General features: G+C 38.2%; 1 protein-coding gene across 1 annotated transcript in view; it reads left to right on the top strand.

Moving 5' to 3' along the window:
- SND1 (staphylococcal nuclease and tudor domain containing 1) overlaps positions 1-18,807 on the top strand; it is a 407,925-nt gene that overhangs the window by 100,305 nt on the left and 288,813 nt on the right. The gene's annotated exons all lie outside the window — the stretch shown is intronic.

Here is an 18,807-nt window from a genome sequence, read left to right as displayed (position 1 = left end):
TTAAAATTAGCTTCATCTCCTTGCCAGAAGCAAGTTCTTCCTCTCATCCGTTCAAGCCCTTGTGTCTTTAAATTATCCTGTTTGTTTTTCTTTGAAGGCTCATCTTTTGTATAGCAGGNNNNATTGGTATAGCATTCTCCAAAGCTTTGCACCTAGACACATTGTTGTTCAAAACTACTGGTTGATTTTGAGCATCCTCAAGAATTTAAGATTAAATTGTTGGTCTTTGGTATTGATCTCAGAAATATCTAGGACTCTGATTTGTAATTATTCTTGTAATATGATGGAAAGAGGTTTGGTGTGACGAGATCTATTCTTCCTTGATCTTCTCCTTGCTTTGCAGTCACAGGTGAAAACTAACCTCAAAGAGTTGGTTTCCTTATCTGTAAAAGGAACATTTGGAGTTGACTGGGAAGAGCATGGAAATGTCCTCAGGGGTCAGATTGGTAGCCAGTAGTTTTCTAGGGCTGCAGTGACAACATACCACAGATTAAGCAGGTTAAACCACAGAAATTTATTTTCTCAAAGTTGTTGAATTTGGGTTCTTCTGAGCCCTCTGTCCTTGGCTTCCAGGTGGCTGCCTGCTCGATTACTTTTCATACGATCATCCCTCTGTACATATGCAACTCTGGTTCGTCTCTGTTCTGATCTCCTCTTCTTATAAGGACACCAGTCACATCATTAAGTGCCTATCCTACTGACTTCATTTTAACCTAATCACCTCTTAAAAGGTTTCCTATCACCAAATGCAGTCACATTTTGCAGTTTAGCATATGAATTTGGGGGAGACACAATTTAGCTCATAACAGTAACCTCAATTTACCTGGCAGCTTAAGTCCAGCAGAGAGAAGACTTTGCCCTAGACTTTATGTTCACAACTATGACTGAGTCCCAGGTTAGGCTTGACACATCATGCTGTCTCTCATCTGTAGAAGGCTGGACGTTCTTAAGTAAATTCTGAGTTGAGCTCATGGCTGTTTCAGGTTTGTAAAATCCTCTTTATTTTTAAGGAGTAATTGAGAAAGAAATGGTGTATGCAATGGCGTCCTATCCTTTGTTGGGATCAAGCAGTCAAACTGGTTAAAATTGTGGGTGGCTTTATAGAAGGTACATAATTTTTTATCAGAGTAGTCACCCTCATCAGGCTCTGTTTAAGGAAGGGATTTAAAGGAAGAGTCAAACTTTGAAGATGTTCGCTGTAGCATGATCTCTCAGAAAAAGTAGAAGTAGTCTAAATAGCCAAAAATAAGGGCTAGGTTAAGTAAATTCTGGAATAGCAATGATCCATTAAGATTTTCTTAAATTGAATTATTTCTTTGTAGTGTAGTGTAGAAACCTTAAGGGTACAGTTGGGTGAACTTTTACATTTGTATATAGCTGTGTGTTGCAGTTCCGTATCTATGAAAATGATAGATTATGTATCTACTGGGAAGATTATTAGGTACAATGTTAAGTGATCAAAAAGGCAGAGATCATTCTAGTTGTACTACAATTATAATTGTACAAAAATATTAGCATAGGGTAGGACTGAAAGGGAACTATTTTTAGAGCACAGTTAAATAGTTGTGTTTGGATTAAAAGTGGAGTGATTTTTTTTTCCATTTTAATTTCCTTTAAGCTTTTCTTTTTACCAGATTTGTCTATATAACTGACTCTCCTATTTCAAAGATGAATTTGATGAGGAAATGTCACATTAAGGCTTTCCTATATTGGGCCTCTCTCATGCTGTGGGTAACTATCATATATTTTTTGAGTTCCTCTAAAACAGTGGTTCTTAACCTTTTTGATTTGAGGACTCTTGTATATTAAACTTATTGAGGACCCAAAGAGCTTTTGTTCATATGGATTGATTATATCTGTTGATAACATACTGTTTGGGAAATGAAAAATGAGACACTTATAGAAGTGTTTATTTCATTAAAAATAACAGTAATAAGCCTGTTATGTTAACATAAGTTTTTATGAAACCTGTTTTCCCCCCAGAATTGAAGAGTGACATTACTTTTATTTTGCCAGTCTGCTTGATATATGGCTTAATAGAAGACAGCTGGAATCTTATCTGCTTCTGCATTTTCCGTTTTGATGTGTTATTTTGGTTGAAATGTTTGAAGAAATTTTAGCTTCACACACATAAGTAGTCAGAAGGGGAGAAAGAGAGAGGAGCTGGGAGTCTTTGGTTTACATTTGAGAACTGTGCTAAAACAGTAGTAGATATTTCCCAAGTGACATTGTCAGTCACACTGAATATACTACCCGAACCTTGTAGAAAGCTGCTGATTTGAAGTGTGTGTGGCTATAGTTTATGGGTGGTACTGTTGATAAAGAAAAGGTACCATCTATAAATCAGTATCTTCTGACAGTTCACTTATGTTGTTCACTTACAGTTGAAACTTAGATCAAAGTAGTCACCCGAAAGAGCGAATATGCTCTCTAATTACACCTAGGGAAGATAAATCCCTGAAATTGTTGGCCAACCACTGGTGTCAGGGAACAGAAATACTCTGTCTGGAATTGTGCATCCTGTGAGTCCCTTGTTTAATATCTAACACGAGCTGTTTTTCTGAACATTTGGGACTCTGCCACCATTAAGTTTTATAAATACAGCACTGGTTCCCAAACATGTTCAGGTGGCAGAACTACAATTCATGGTCTATGGAAGTATCTAATGCTGTCATTTTAATTCAGGACAATTCTCCAGGTAGAAAATATATTATACATAAGTTATATAAAATCAAGCATACATGTGTACCAAAATATGCATTCTATTAATAGTAATTAATGTAATACACTAGTGATAATGACTTGATATTGGTCATTGATTTATTGCCATTTGGCATTTGATAGCAGATGCTCTTTTTTTTTAAAGAAAATGTTAGGGACAAAAATCCCAAACTGAGGCTGTTCTATTTCCAGCCTAATTTTTGGTAACATTATTTTAAGTGATGGCGACACTTTTTCTGCATTCTGTTTCAAAAGCACTGGTATTCTAGAAAAGCTACTAAAATATTGTCAGGGCCTACTAAATCTAATTTCAAATACTGATATAACTATGGGGTAGAACTTAATTCCAATCTGAATATTATGGCTTTTGCAACAGTAATCCATTGCAAGGTTTACCTGTCGGTATTAAAGTGTTTAATTTCTTTTGCTAGAGGAACACTCTCCCAGCCTTTGCCCATTCCTACGTAATGGGTACTTTCACATTTCTTTTGGTTAGCTCCATTGAGTAGGTGCAGTGTGTGCATGTGTGAGGTTCTTGAATAGGGCGATTTGGCTTTTCATGGTCCTTAACTCTGGAAGGAACTCCACATCCTCATTAGGTTTCTGATGTTGCTGTATTGTAGTTGCCTCGGAAGGCTTCCTCTGCCCTGGGCGCCACCTTCAGTTTGTTTGGTGTAGAGTCAAATAACAAAACCAAGCCTACATGCACGTAGCAGCTGAGATTTTTATCAGAGTGTCTTTTTATGTTTGTATATTTGAGCTAATTTTCAGAAATCCTGTCTTTTCCTTTTTTGCATTTTTATGTCAAAGTGAAAGATTTGAGATCAGAAAAAGAATAATTTGTAAGTTGGTACCAAATGATGTTTCTAGGACTGGCTTGTAGGATCAGATGTGAGTTTTTCAAATTGGAACCTTTTCTAATGGGCCCCTGGGAAATGTCTTAGCTAAATTGCAACAGTGACTGGCGAAGTCGATCGAGGTAAATTGCTCCCATCGCTGAGGGTTCAGAAACCAGGCAGTCGAAGCTAAAATTCCTGGGGAAATCGGGCAGAACTATTGCAGATGGTTTCCCCCTTGAACAGAGAAGGGGGCTGGTGTCACTGTTGATGAATGAGAGGAGATTAAAGCCTGATTTTGCAATGAATTGGTAACATGGTCTTTGGGAAACTAAAGAGAAATTTATGAAAAGACCATCAGAATCATTTAGGTGATTCTTTTCAATACTGGCTACAAATGGTATCTGAGAACACATCGAGAGAACACGTCGAGTAGTTTGTATTACAGAAAAGTAGCACCAGGAAACTTACTGTTGTGTATACCTTCAGTGAGCTCAGAGGATTAGGGATTCCCCAGCTGATTCCTACTACCTGTTAAGTCAACTGCTGAGCACTTAGATTTGTGTTTAGAAAGAAGAACCTGGCCGGGTTTTTAAAATTTTTTAATTTAATTTTTTAAGATTTTATTTATTTATTTGAGAGAGAGAGCGAGCAAGTGCACAAGTGGGGGGAAGGGCATTGGGAGAGGGAGAAGCAGACTCTCCACTGAGCTGGTAGCTCCATGCAGGGCTCGATGCCAGGACCCTGAGATCATGACCTGAGCTGAAGGCAGACACCCGACCAACTGAGCTACCCAGGTGCCCCATCCTGGCTGTTTTTGACCATTCATGGTAATTATGTTAAAATAGAGGTCAAGAAAGTACTTGTGATTGGTATTCTGATGACCTGGCTTATGTCTTTCCCAGACACCTGTACATTTGAGAAAGTCTTTTAATCTACCAGCAAAATGGAAATAATAGTAAATCACTAAATTTCGTGACATTGGGTCTTCTGTAATTGATAAAACTCCAGATGTATTAACAACATCTGTCTGTCCATTGTGCTGAATCTCTAGTGTGTACAGAGAGCACTAAATTAAGGACCACGCTAGTACTTAAATTAACCATTTTGAGACTGAGTCTTTCTGAGATATGGCTCACTGAGTTGGTGGGGTACATCGTGAATGTCTGGGAACACAATTTTTTGTGTGTTTTGTTAGTGGAATTTCTTATGTGTTAGTTTGGTGTCTCTTGGAAATATTTACCTTATAGATGTTTCAGAAGCTCAAATCTTTTGTTTATCTAGGAGGATAAAGGATTTGATGGCTCCCTGACTTGGTGAGAATTGTGTAACTATCACTTGTAAGGGCTGAACTTCATATGCTTGAGGTTTGCAGCTCTCCCAGACTGTAAGATCATTTTTTTAAACCTGTTTTTCTTTCCTTCTTGTTTTAAGCATTTGGGTGTTTATTCAGTATTGACATTTTAATACTACTTGGGTGAACTTGCCATCATGTGATTAGAAAACCATAATTCATGTTTAATGCCAAAGGTGGAAATTGTCATAGAATTGCTCTGATATCAGTTCTTTACCTTCAAGAGTTAAGGCTTTGGATTACTGATGGGTTGATTTTGGTTTGTGTAAATTCTCCTTATGCAAATCACTCTTTATTAATTGGTCACTTTCTTACTGCCTCCCAGAATTATTCTTGCCAAGAATTCGGTGCAAGTAAATATTTTCCTGTTTTCCTCACCACTCTGTCCATTTCTAATTCAGTCTGAGTTCCTCCAGGCTCTAGTGCCCATGTTGTATGGTTTGTAAAGTGCTGTGTACTTTTATAGCCTCCATAAATAACAAAATATAGCTCATGGCAATAACACTGTGGCACCGTACACGTTTAGAGAGTATGTTAGAAAGACAGAGAGAGAGAGACATATATCTTGGGTACAAAATGACTGGCATGCAAATCTATTTATCTTACATACACCAATACTACTTCGGATTTTTGTTCATTTGTTAGTAAATGATTCTTGATCTTTGGGACATTTTATAGAGAGAAACTAGGTGTGATGCTGTTCTCTTCTTTCTCACTACTTCTTTCCCCTTTTAACACAGCAGAGATGAAGACGCTGGTTGCCAGCGTGGTGAGATTTCCAACCAGATGCTTGTGTGCTAGGGGCCCAGCTTCCTATGCTGGTCTTCTGGTTCTGTTCAGTGATCACTACAGATGTCCTCACATATTTGGGAGATGTGAAGCTAGAAGCGATTTCTATTAACCCTGTCAATAGAGTTTGATAAAATGCAAATGTCTTTAAAATGGGTAGACTTCCAATTAAAAGGCTCCAGCAGGGAGTCTGTTTTGATAATGAAAGTGATTAAGAAGGCTCTATTTTTTCCCCCATTGGTATGAATGTTCAGCTAAAATAGCTTGGTTTTCTCTCTGTAATTGAACTTTGCTAATGAGGATCTAATAACTGAGGTTCTAATGATTTTAGCAAATCTATTAGCTATCTTTGGTGATCAATGCTGGAGATGGAGACAAAGTTTGGGGATGGTAGTGTTATAAAGGTAGTGGCATTTCTCCCTCGTTATAAGAAATCAACAGGAGTTAATGTTTATTTTCTTTAATTCTGTAATCTGAGTGTATCCTAGGTCAGAGTGAAATACATATATAGTTTATCATTGTTTATGTTTGGAATTGCCTTCCCAAAACCTGAAATTTATAGACCTAGAAGAATTGGTTTTGATGTGTAAATTAGGGGAAGGACAGAATAGCACAGCTATGGAATTAATTGCAGACTAGGCTCTATCTGAGATCTAATTTCTACAGTGTTTTTTAGTTGGTGGACCCTTTGTTCCATACGTAGCCCCAAGGAGAAACATGGAAGAGGATATTCTGGTAAAACTGTCGAAGAAGTGAATATACTATAGCATAATCTGGGACATGTATTGAGCTAGACTAATTGTCAAAGATGGGTTGCCCTGTTTCTCTCTCAGTGCCTTCTTAACAGCCTGTTACCCTCCCATCTTTCCTTAATAGGTTAATGTTTGTGTTCTCTCTGATTTTATTAAAAGTCTATCCTTTCACTGTCTGTTTTCCTACCTTGTTCATTTCTCATTTCCAAAGGACCTAGGTGTTTGTTTTGTATTACTTTCTCTTATAACAAACTTGTGAGGCAGAGCATGCCTCTCTAGTAGGACAGGATTACAAAGGCGTTAGAGAGGAAATAACTGTCCTGGGTATTCTCTGTGACTCAGAATGTGTCTCCTAATTTGCTTTGTTATTTAGATTCATAATCTTTTTTTCTTTTTTCTTGGTTGCTTACTTGCTTTTTTTTTTTTTTTTTTTTTTTTTTTGGTGTTTTTTTTTTTTTTTTTTTTTTTTTTTTTTTTTTTGATGAAGTACCTGGATTTGGGGGACCTTGAAGTGCAGTCACAATCACTTAACTATACAGACAAGGCCATAATTGAAAGATACATGACTGGAATCTGTGGGGACTATTACAGAACAAAGAGGTTTTCTCTAATCTTGATATTTGAAGAGTAGTTTTTAATGAAATGATAAAATTGACTAAAGATTTGCAGGTGATTAGTCTTGACTTTGTGTGAGCATTCCTGTGGTTGGTTGGAAGAGCCATTTTTCTCTGGTTTCAAACTTGAATAGATGATGTTCATATTCTCTGTAGCCAATTAAATATAAGGGAGTTGTGGTTTTTAAATTTAAATATCAGAGTGACAAATCACAGTGGAGTTGTATCCTACTGGGAACTGGAGTCTAAGGTCAGAGCATGAGATAAAAATTGTGTATAGTAAAAATCACTGATGAAAAATTCCTTTATTGTCATTTTGCACAAACAGAACGGCTTTAAGATGGTCAGATACGTTGTCTGGGACCAGGAACAGCTTAAAATCAAGTTTTTTCTCTGAGTGGAGTTGGAGGAAACAGGGATGGATATAGACAGCCAATACATAAACGTATAAAATATATGGCAAATCCTTTGTCTTCATTGTACTTCTGGAATTCATAAGGAATTGCCCCTGGAGAAGTAAATCCCATAAGATTCATGTTAGATATTAGGAGAGTGAAATGGGGACAGATAAGATCTTGATACTACTGGTGGAATTGTGTCAGCTGTAGACCCACAGCTGTAACCCACAGTTAAAGTGGTCAAGAGAGAGGCCTTGGGCTTGTTTCAAGAGGCCCAGAAGCATTAGGTGGAATGTTTTTAAGAAGCGCCAGTGCTAAACAACTAAACTTTGCTTTCTCTGGATGGTGACTGATCTTCTAGAAGCCTGGGCTCTCTGGCCACAGGTCAGGCGGGTGTATGCTATTTGCTCAGGGTAGGATAGAAACGTGTTTGCCCAGCTCTGTTGGATTCTTTGTGCCATTACTGGGTGACTTTCTACCTAGGGTATTGCATTATTGCTGAATTCTGAGGGCTGTTTTGGTTTCTCTCTAGCAACCTGTCCAATTCTGGTTACTTATTTTTCTCACAGCCCCTGCCTGGTATCTCATTTGTTAGGTGGGTTCTGACCGGCTTCTATTCCTTGTTCAGGTCTATTCCATGTATCTTAGTCTTGAGTGGGGTTATTCAAAATGTCCTTTCTTTTTCTGGTATAATGCTGGCAGACTTTCTATATATGTATGTGTATATATTTAATATGAAATTCCATATATATGTATCTTGTATCTTTTCTATTCCCTTTGCGGTACAGAGGCGTTTGTATTAACTGCAACAGTGCCCTTTTGTAGCCCACTATTGGAGTGTGTGTTGCTTAATCCTCTCTTGCTTTTTAAACTCTCAGCCTGTAATGAATTAAATAGTTTTTGACTCTTCCTGATAAGGATATTTATGGGTCAGACTGGCAGAATTCCACGGAAGCACATTAGTGTCGTCTTTGAGTGGAAGCACTTACACAGAGGCATCCTTCTGAATGGAGGGAAACGGAAATGCTTTGGGACTTCTTGCTGCCTCTGGCCCACCTAGCCTTCCAGCTTTGTTCCACTCACCTTCACCAGAGTACAGGATGCCAGGCAGTGAATACCAGGTCTTAAACCTGCAGACTGCTGTTCATTCATGCTTCATTGCCCAGATATTTCTTTAGGTGCTTTAAAGAACTTAAGTATTTTTCAGTGCCATATTCGTTTTTGAGGGGGTACAAAGATGTTCCTGCACGTAGATGGGGGTGGTAGGTGGGTGAGTCAAGATAAAATACAAATAAAGACAATGCAAGGCAGAATAAAAGTGTTTTAGGAAAAGCACAAAAGCAACAAACCAATGAAATTCAGAGCAAGAAAGAGGTTTGAGGGTTGGGAGGTGCATAGCTTCATAGTGCTATAACTGGTACTAATGACAAATAGCACGACTGTTTCGTATTTTCCCCTCGGTCCCAGATAACTGGTCAGAGGTTTTCTGCACTATCTAATTCTACACAAAGCCAAAGTCCTATGAGGTGAAGGTTTTTACCTTTATTTTGCATGTGAGGAAACTGAGGCTTGGGAAGAAAGGTCAGGTTAACTTGTGCAAGGTCAAACCACTAGAAAGTGAAACCCTTGGGAATAGAATCCAGGCCTGTGTCAAAGGTCATACTTGGAACTACTACATCGTACTGTTTAAATTTTCTTGATTTTTCAATTCGGTGCTTTATCTAGGTCACCAGCTCTTTCAATTAAAAAAAGTGTGGTGAAATGAATGTGTTGAGTAATTTGTGTTGTGCGAAATGCTTATTGCTATTTCATGCTATACACTTAATTGCTTCTATATGCTTATTGCTTAATTACATAAAATGCAGTAGTCCCTTTATCATCTTTCTGCAAAACTGCTCCGTATTTATTATGACTTAAGCCAGTAAAAAAAGAAAAAAAAAAAAAAAAAAAAAAAAAAAAAAACAAGAGCATGTGCTAATTTTAAATTTTGGTGGCCAGACTTCTTGTGATGTTTTCTTTTCGAATGCACTGATGTTTCATTGGTTGAGGCGTGTGTCTGGTCAGAATGCAGCTCTTCAGGGATAGAAGCATGAAACAGCTGTCACTGTGTAGCATCTTTTCCAGGCACCAGGTTGACATCTGGATTCACTATTTTGGTGCAAGAGAAATGGTTCTTGGTAATCGTGTTGTCACAGGATCATACATCAAACAGAGCTGGGGGCTGTGTGTCTCTGCCAATTGCCTTCTGATCATTAGTCACTCTGAGTTAATGCAAAGAAAATGATCAGCTTGGGGCCACAGGCTAATTCTCGGCATATACATACTATTGGTTTCCCAAAGGACCAAATTTAAGTTTATTTTCCCTAGACTGGTGTAAGTGATTTGGATGATGTTTGGCCAAGCTGTAAGCTAGCTAGGTATCTTCTGTCTTCTTGTGTTTCCATCTGGTTGGCACATATAGTTGTAACTATTTGGGGTCCACTTGCTGGGAGAGTGATTATACTTGATATAAATGATACATAATGAACATAAGGGGTGGGAATAGCGATAAAGTAAACTTGCCAATAAGATTTTTTAACTGTGGTAGATGAAAAGTAAAGCTTGCATTTATGAAATAATTCTGCCTTCTTGACCTTATTGCAAAGATACCTCATTTCTTTAATTCTTAAAAGATATATCCCTCCCCATCCTTCCACATTTTAACATGTCAGATTTTAGAAGAAACTTATTGTGGTAACTGACAGCTTTTAATGGCTTATAAAATAGTAGTTTGTCTTACAATAAGTGGAATTTTAGATTTGATTAAATATGATAGTTGCATTTATCATTACTTGGGTCTAACCTCCACTGTGATCTCTATTTCTGTTGACTTGGTAAATTGCTTAGTGGATTTGGAACACCTGAGTTCTTTTGGTCCTGGCCTGCCTCTTTACTTAAAAAGATGTGTTAGTCACTTTTGTCATTGGTGTTTTCCTGCCCACTGGATAAGTTTTGTAATACTTAAGAGTTTTTGTGGCATTGGAGAATTGTAGGTAATGGAAAAGATGCTATGTAATATAAACGCACCAGAAGCATAGTCTTCATAAATATGATCAGTGCGGATGGACATTAAAGGAGGCGAGTGGAGCATATATTTCAGCGATAATTTATTTGGATTTAATGCTGTTTACCATGATAAAGGAAGAACAGTAGCTGTGTCCTTGAATCTCAGAGAAACAAAGACCTGGAGGAGATTAGGCGAAGATGTCTTTTCTCACAAGTCAAAATTAGATTTAAGTTCTTCTAATGAATGGTCCTTTTCCACGTGAACAGAGGTTTAGTATTTCCTCACCTACTCTGTAAGAATATTTTCCTGTGCTTGCAGTACTTTTACTGTAGATGGTGGAATTTGTGCCCTTAGTTCTAAAGCAATGTCTTTGTTTGTTACATCTATAAAACTTAAAAAAAAAAAACCCAACCAAAACAACAACAACAACCATGATGTCATATTTTTGACCCCTAACCCGCTTATGGATGGTAATTTTTAGGATTAGAAGAAATGGACTGTGTTAGATCTGGTATCTGTTTATACCAGATCTAGATCCACTCCTAAAACATTAACCACATTTTATGCATTATTATGAATCATCATCATCAAAAAAAAAAAAATAGTCACCCAGTTTCTCATCTGTGCCACCATGATGCTGACAAATGTAAGAGGGTATGGTAGAGGTCCATTTTGAGACTGTTGTTTACAGGCTGCCTTAAAAAAATGAAATGTACTGTTTCCATTGTTTTAGTTACCAAGTAATTTACTAGACAGACATCTCCAGGCACTGTCTGGCAAGCAAATCCCATGAACTAGAGACCTTTATTTGATACATTTGCATTTTTAGCAGAATGAACCCTCTCTCATCTGTGCATCTGAGAGGTTACTTGAGTATCTGGTGAGTCTTATATCTTAGTCTTCAATTTATTCCTTAGTGATATAGTGGGTTTAATCATTTAATTTCAGTTAATAAGTATTTCACTATTTAATACATTTTTTATATTTGAAAATCTAGAGGATAGAAATCAGTTTTTTTAGTGTGTTCTGTATTATGCTAAGCTTATTTGATTGGTACACATTAGACATTGCATGGAATAGGAGAATGTTTGAGCCGTGGTGAAATCCTTTTCTCTTAGCCCGGTAAGAATGTAAGAGTACATTCCAACAATAGTGTTAGGCATATGTGTAAATGAGTATATATGTGAACATGATAAAGATCATGAAACAGCTTTATAATAGTGATGGCTCAGAAGGACAAGACTAATAACTCCTTTTTTTATTGTATTATGTTAGTCACCATACAGTACATCCCTGGTTTTTGATGTAAAGTTCGATGATTCATTAGTTGCGTATAACACCCAGTGCACCATGCAATACGTGCCCTCCTTACTACCCATCACCAGCCTATCCCATTCCCCCCCCCCCCCCGAAGCCCTCAGTTTGTTGCATGAGAGACTATGGACTCTGAGAAACAACAAGACTAATAACTCCTGTAGACACAAATTTACTTCTGACTTAGATGAAACTGTTTCTCCCCCCTTTCTGGTTGTGAAAGTACATGTGGTCCCTGACTTATGATGGCTGGACTTAAAAACATTCTGCTTTATGATGATGCAAAAGTGATATTCATCCAGTAGAAACTGTACTTTGAATTTTGATCTTTTCCCAGGCTAGTGATAAGCTCTAAAATAATCTCTGGTGATGCTGGGCGGCGAGCTGCACCTGCTTCTCAGCCAGCCATTCGATCACGAGAGTAAATGACTGATATGCTTACACCATTCTAGACTCCTACAAATATTCTGGTTTTTACTTTCAGCACAGTATTCAATAAATTTACGTGAGCGTTCCGTGCATATTTAAGGTAGGCTAGGCTCACCTGTGATATTTGGTAGGTTAGGTATGTTAAATGCATTTTTGTCTTATGATAGTTTCAGTTTATCAGGATGTAACCCTGTTATAAATTGATGAAGATTCGTAGATTCCTAGCCCCTAAAATTTAAGCAATATATTTGAGAATGAAAATTGTTATTAGTCAGAGGATGGATGGAATAAGGGTCAGGGATGTTGGTTGCACATAATTTTTTGAAATTAGAAAAAAACAAAAAGGAAGCAGATTTTTGCATTTCGTTAGCCATATTGCAGTTCTTTTGATTCAAAATGAGATGGCCACAGGTGTGTACTGAGCAAGATATTTCTTGGTACGTTAACTAAAATTTCGTTCTCCTTCATTACTGCTTCCTTAAAGAGAACTTTACTGTGTTAGATATTTGCCCCCTCCATTGTGTGTTGAATAGTCTTCTACCGATGATGAAGTTCTAATACTGAGTATCTGTGGATAGGATATTATTTGGAAATAGGGTCTTTGCAGTTGTAATTAAGTCAAGATGAGGTCATAGCAGATCAGTCTGGGCCCTAAACCCAATGACCGGTGTTCTCATAAGAAGGTTGGCCGCACACAGATGGAAGAAGGCCATGTGACTGATGACAGCGGCAGAGATGGGAGTGATATGGCTGGAAGCCAAGCACTGCTGGCAACCACAGAAGCTGGAGGACTGGAGGAAGGATTCTTCCCTAGAGCCCTCTGAGGGAGTTTGGCCCTGCTGCATCTACTTTGATTTCAGAATCTGGGCTCTCAACCTTGAGAGAATTAAATTCATGTTTTAAGCCACCAGATTGTGGTAATTTCTTACGGTAGTAGCCCTAGAACGCTGATACCTGGGGGTGCTCCCTGCCCCCGTTTTTTTGTTTTTGTTTTTTGGGTTTTTTTTGTTTTTTTTTTACATCTTACATTGTGTAAGTAAGAATGACTTTTTCTCTTTCTTTCTTCTTTCAAAACAAAATCACACACATGGTTTTTTAAGTGAACATCAGGTATGGCAGGGCATGCTCATTCGGAATTTCAAAATGTTGCTTGGAAATGCTTCAGTTGGTCTTTAAAAGAATTGGCATTTGTGGAAATTGTTGAGTGGGGGGTAATTTCTAAACATTGTTGTCCCTCCTGTGGACAAGGTGTCCCTTCCTGCTTCACCTTTGGGAGCACCCTGGCTGTCCCAGTAAAATTAGGAAACCTTTTTCTAGCTTCTCTGTTTGTAGTTCTTCCAAATGTCTGTCTCATTTCCAAGCATCTTGTTATTCTAAGTGTTGGCACTGGTGACATTTAGTTGAGAGTGATGAGTGTAGAACAGAGGTTGGCATCTTAGGAGTTGTGTGGTATCTGTTTCTTTCCTGTGACCTTTTCTTATGATCATGGGCAGACTGTCTCCCGGCTCTTCTTTCTGGAGAATAAAAATGGCCATTTGGATTAAATTAACTCTTGTTGTAATTTTTTTTAAAAAGGTGATTAAGTAAAAATTCAAAAGACCTTAGCAAACTTTACATAGATCCCTCTAAACTTCTGATGATTTTGACTTATATTTATGTTACTTTGTATTCTGATAGTTACGGTTGTTCATGCAGCCACTTTTTTTCTGTTTTTACAAACAGCTTTATTGGAACATAATGGATATGCAGGAAAACTGCACATATATAAAATAGCTTGGTAAATATTGAGAAACATGTGTATCCACCGAGTCACTGTAATTAAGGTAGTGAACATACTCATTCTCGTCAAGTTTTCTTACGCCCCTTTGTAGCTCTTCCCGTACACCCTCCAGTCACCGACCAGATTCTGTTACCACAGTTTGCATTTAAAATGGAATCATACAGTATCTCCTCTATTTTTTAATGTGCCTTCTTTCACTCAGCATAATTACAGATTCATCTGTATTGTGCTGTGTATCAGTACTTCATTCCTTTTTATTGCTAAGTGGTATGCCATGGGTTGTTTGTTTGCCTCTTGGTGGCGATTTGGGTTGTTTCCGCTTGCTTCCAGTTTTTGGCTATTGATATGGAAAGCTTCTATAAACATTTGGATATATATTTCCTTTGGATATATGTTTTCTTACCTCATGGGTAAATAGCCTGGATGGGATGGTTGGATCATCATTCTTTCTAATGCTTTTCTATGGTTCTTTCCCGGGCCTCAGGTGGTTGGGATTTCCTGCACACCCCTGTGCTAATCAGTACTACTTTCAAGGCGGACCCTGTGCGGATCTCAGCAGTTCTTGGTCTGTGCTGCTCTCTTCTCCGCTTCATGTGTGCTGTGAACCCCAGCTCTCTTGGTCTCCCCAGACCCTTGTCTGTTCCCACCAAGAACTCTTTCTAGGTAATAAGCCTCCCAGGGCTCATTTGTGTCCTGTCTCTTAGGGATTGCCGGCCTTTGTTGCCTGTTATCTAGCGTATTAGAAACCATGTTTCAAAATGTTGTTGTAGGGCACCTGGGTGCCTCTGTTGGTTAAGCATCTTCCTTCAGCTCAGGTCGTGATCCCGGGGTCCTGGGATCGAGCCCCACATCAGACTCCTTGCTCAGTGGAGAGTCAGCTTCTCCTTCTCCCCTCAGACTCTACCCCCTGCTCATGCTCTCACTCTTTCTTACTGTCTCTCAAATGAATGAATGAATGAATGAATGAATGAATAAAAACTTAAAAAAATTTTGTTGTGTTTTTGTCTATTTTAAGCAGGAGGGAAGATTTGATCCTTGTTCTGTCTTGGTTGGAAATGGAAGTCCCACATTATTTTTTAATTAAGGCACTTTTAATTTTATGCACACACATATATTCCATTATGCTAATATCCTGTTTTCTAATTATTCCCTTGCTCCAGATTTCAATTTTTCTTAATAGTACTAAACATATACCTTTTTGTCCTATTTAGGATTATTTATTTTAGAACTATATTTTTAAAGTGGGTTAATAGGCCAAAAGATATACAAGCTAATTTTCAGACTGTACCCCATAAATACTTTTCTACATATAATTTGGTTTGGTTTTGTCACTATTTTTGTTAGATTTCTCAGATTAACAGGACCTTAGAATTGTTTTCCTTTGCATATAATATGGGTAGTAAAGATGTGCATTTTACATGTGTTTTACCACATTTATTTCCCTTCGTATATACCATTTATCTCCTTTGATTACTTTTGAAGGAGAATAATTATCTTATTGATCGTATGTTTGTATCTTTCTAGTGTGGCTTTTGGATGGGTTTCACAATATGGTTATTTTTCTATATTGGGATATTTTATTTCAATACATTTCATTTTATAAAACTATTTTTTTTGTTTTAGAGCATTGATCATTTTATGTCCTAAATGTATTGTCTTCCCATAGCTGGGCTTAAATCTTTCTTAAATCTTTCTTAAATCTTTCTCCATCCTATCCCCCACTTACTTACTTGCTTTAAAGCTTAATTTTGTGATACAACTGGAAGTTTATTGCAGTACCTGTTGAAACAAGCAAAGTGCTTGTTAGAAACCAACTCTCTTGGTAGAGAAATGACTGGCATCCCATTCATTCCAACCTAGCTCAAACCATCCCTTTTAAACTGCTTGTTGAAACCCTGGTTTTTCATTCCACAGATTGCTTCTCTGAAAGAGTTGTGCGGATATTCTNNAAGCCTGCTGAACTTCAAGAACTCCCTAGTGATGAAACACTTATGTTGTTTTTAGTGCAGAAGTTTAATCATTTCTGAAAATGAAATTGTCTTTAATATGGACATTGGCCAGTGCATGAGGTGGCTGGAATCCCGAGTGTTGTGGATACATATATGTAGAGTATGTGTGCATATTTCCTCTGGTACCACCTCTGAGTACTTGACATATATTATAGATTTAATCCTAATAATAGGATGTGGTTGAAAGGATTTATGCTCACCAGTTAAAGGTGAGGGAACTGAGGCACAGATATTTTAGTAAACTTGCCCAAGATAATGCTGCTAAAAACGATTTAGCTAGTAAAGTTTGAAGGAAAAGAAAATTAATTCTTTGACATTATACTTCATTTTGAGTCTGTAACTGCAGTATGGAATCACAAAACAGGTCAGGGTCTAACACAGTCAAAAAAGTTCACGGTCACAAAGCACAGTTTGCATGACTAAGCAGGTAAGACTCAGTGTACCGACCATGGAGCAAGAGCAAGATGTTAATACGCTGTGAAGCTCGGACGGTGCCGTACAAAATGTGCCCGTTCTGCTTCCCTTTTTCTTTGAAACTAGAACTATTTTTTCGTAGGAAACTGAACATTGTTAGGATTATAATCTTCATAGAAATTTACCGGTCTCCATAATAGAAACTTACTGGCTATATAATGAACAGGTACTTCTAACTCTGCTTTCTAATGAGCACATGAATTTATATCGACCTTTTCATCTTGTGGCCAAACTAGCATACAATCTTCATTGCACTGGCTCTTGTCCCGTTGTTCTAGGGCAAGGCCCGGTGGAATCCGAGTGATTCATTTGTTTGGGTTGACCTTTAATGCACGGCATAGCATTTGAAATTGCTCTAGTAAAAGGATCTGCCAGTTTTCCTCATGATTTTTATGTGCCAGCTTTGATTATCTATTAAAACTAAAGTTTATATTTATCTTGTTTCACTTAAGATTCAGTGATTTGCTGTTGTTTTAAAAAGACGGAAAATATGTGGGGCAGTGATGCTTTAAATTAGAAGATGAATATGTTTGAAGTTTTGTGTCCTGGAGGCCAGACTGTGCAGTATGCAGTTTCCTGGGCACAACAGGAATATTTTAATAAAATACTCTTATTACCTAGGAAATAATTCTTCTCTTTCTACTCTTCAGACCTTCCCTGAAGATAGTGTAGCAAAGGCCGGCAAGTATAAGTATTAAGTAAAGTGTGTTAAAATTGTATTACCTGTGTAAGTGGGTATAGTGAAGAAATTAAGGAGAGAGACTGTGTGTGTGTATGTACAGTTCCAGTTACTGTGCTATTTAGACATCGAAGTGCAGGGGGTAGTGGGAAATAGTGGGTATTTCTTAAAACCAATGGTTCAAGGCATTTATGGTCAAGCCACAGGAATGAGGATGTCGGGGTAGTGTTCAATCTTCAGGCTGGTGCTTATGCAAAACAAGGCTCCATATAACTCCCAACTTAAAACAGAAATTTCTGCTCAGGGACAGTTTAGTTTTAAGAATGTGATGACCTTTTATCCTCTGGGATCTGTGGATTTAGGGAAGGTGCATTCCTCTTCCATTCCCATCCACAGACTTGTGATACCTGTCCTCCATAGTCTTCATACCCCTCCTAATTTTTTAGCCACTAAGGCCCTTTTTATCCTTGTTCACAAATAGAGAATTTTATAACTAATAAGTGGTTACATCCAGGGACCCAGCTTGTTAAGGGGAAAGGCAAAGTTGTTGCAGATTTGTCTTATGATCAAGGCCTCACTGCATCTCCTCTCCACCTCCCCATAATGGGTGGAAACACATCCCTGTAAAGGGGAAATGAGGGGCGCCTGGGTGGCTCAGTCGGTTAAGCAGCCTGCTCTTGATTTCATTGCTCAGGTCATGATCTCAGGGTCGTGGGATCAAGCCCCGCATCAGGCTCTGGGCATAGCAGGGAGTCTGCTTGAGATTCTCTCCCTCTCCCCCTGCTCCTCTCAGTGCTTGTGCGCGTGCACCCTCTGTCTCTCTCTCTGAAATAAATCTTAAAAAAAAAACTAGAGGAAGTGAGACCTTCATAGGGCAGAAAGGATTGACTTTAGGAAAAAGCTCTATTTTTGTTAGACTAATATCTTAACATGATATGCAAAATATCATCTTGTAGTTGGCAGAAATAAACATTGAAAAACTCCCAGATAGAGTTGATAAAATTGTTCGACTTGAGGATTCAGTAGAGCAAGCCACTTTGGAATCGAGATTCTTGTAGCAATGACTTGGTTGTTCATTCCTCCTGCTTACCGGGGTAAATGCAAGAGCGACTTCGGTTGTCTCCATATTTGGGTAGAGTCAGGAACGGGCAGAAGTAAAAAGATAGCTACTGTAATGTATGAGATTGGATTTTATGTTCTTGATTTCAAAAACACATAATCACGGTATACTGTAGAGTGGAATGTATTTTAGGGTGTTGAAAGGGAAAGCTCAATGTATTTGTCAGCTTACAAAAGAAAATCGGTTGACTTTGAGATTTCTATACTGTAGCACAGAAATTTTTGACTATAGCAGAGCACATAATGAACCCTTGTACATTTCATAAGGGAGAGGAGAAGGACCCTTTATTATGTGTCCCCCCTAAAGACCTTGCTAAAATCAGGCATCCTTGCAGTTGCCATTGCTCAGCCTTGCTCAGCCTTGTGGCTCTGTTGGGCTTTCTCCGAAGTTTGCGCTTGATGTGAAGGTCTGCCCCCTACCTTTCACGTAGAGTTTTTTGACCCTAGCTGGTCATGTTTGTCTACCCTCTTGCCAGTCCCATTCATGTGTGTC

Source organism: Ursus maritimus, unplaced genomic scaffold, assembly GCF_017311325.1.
Source record: "Ursus maritimus isolate PB19 unplaced genomic scaffold, ASM1731132v1 scaffold_3, whole genome shotgun sequence".
Classification (NCBI taxonomy): Eukaryota; Metazoa; Chordata; class Mammalia; order Carnivora; family Ursidae; genus Ursus; species Ursus maritimus.
This window is presented reverse-complemented; position numbering and strand designations above follow the sequence as displayed.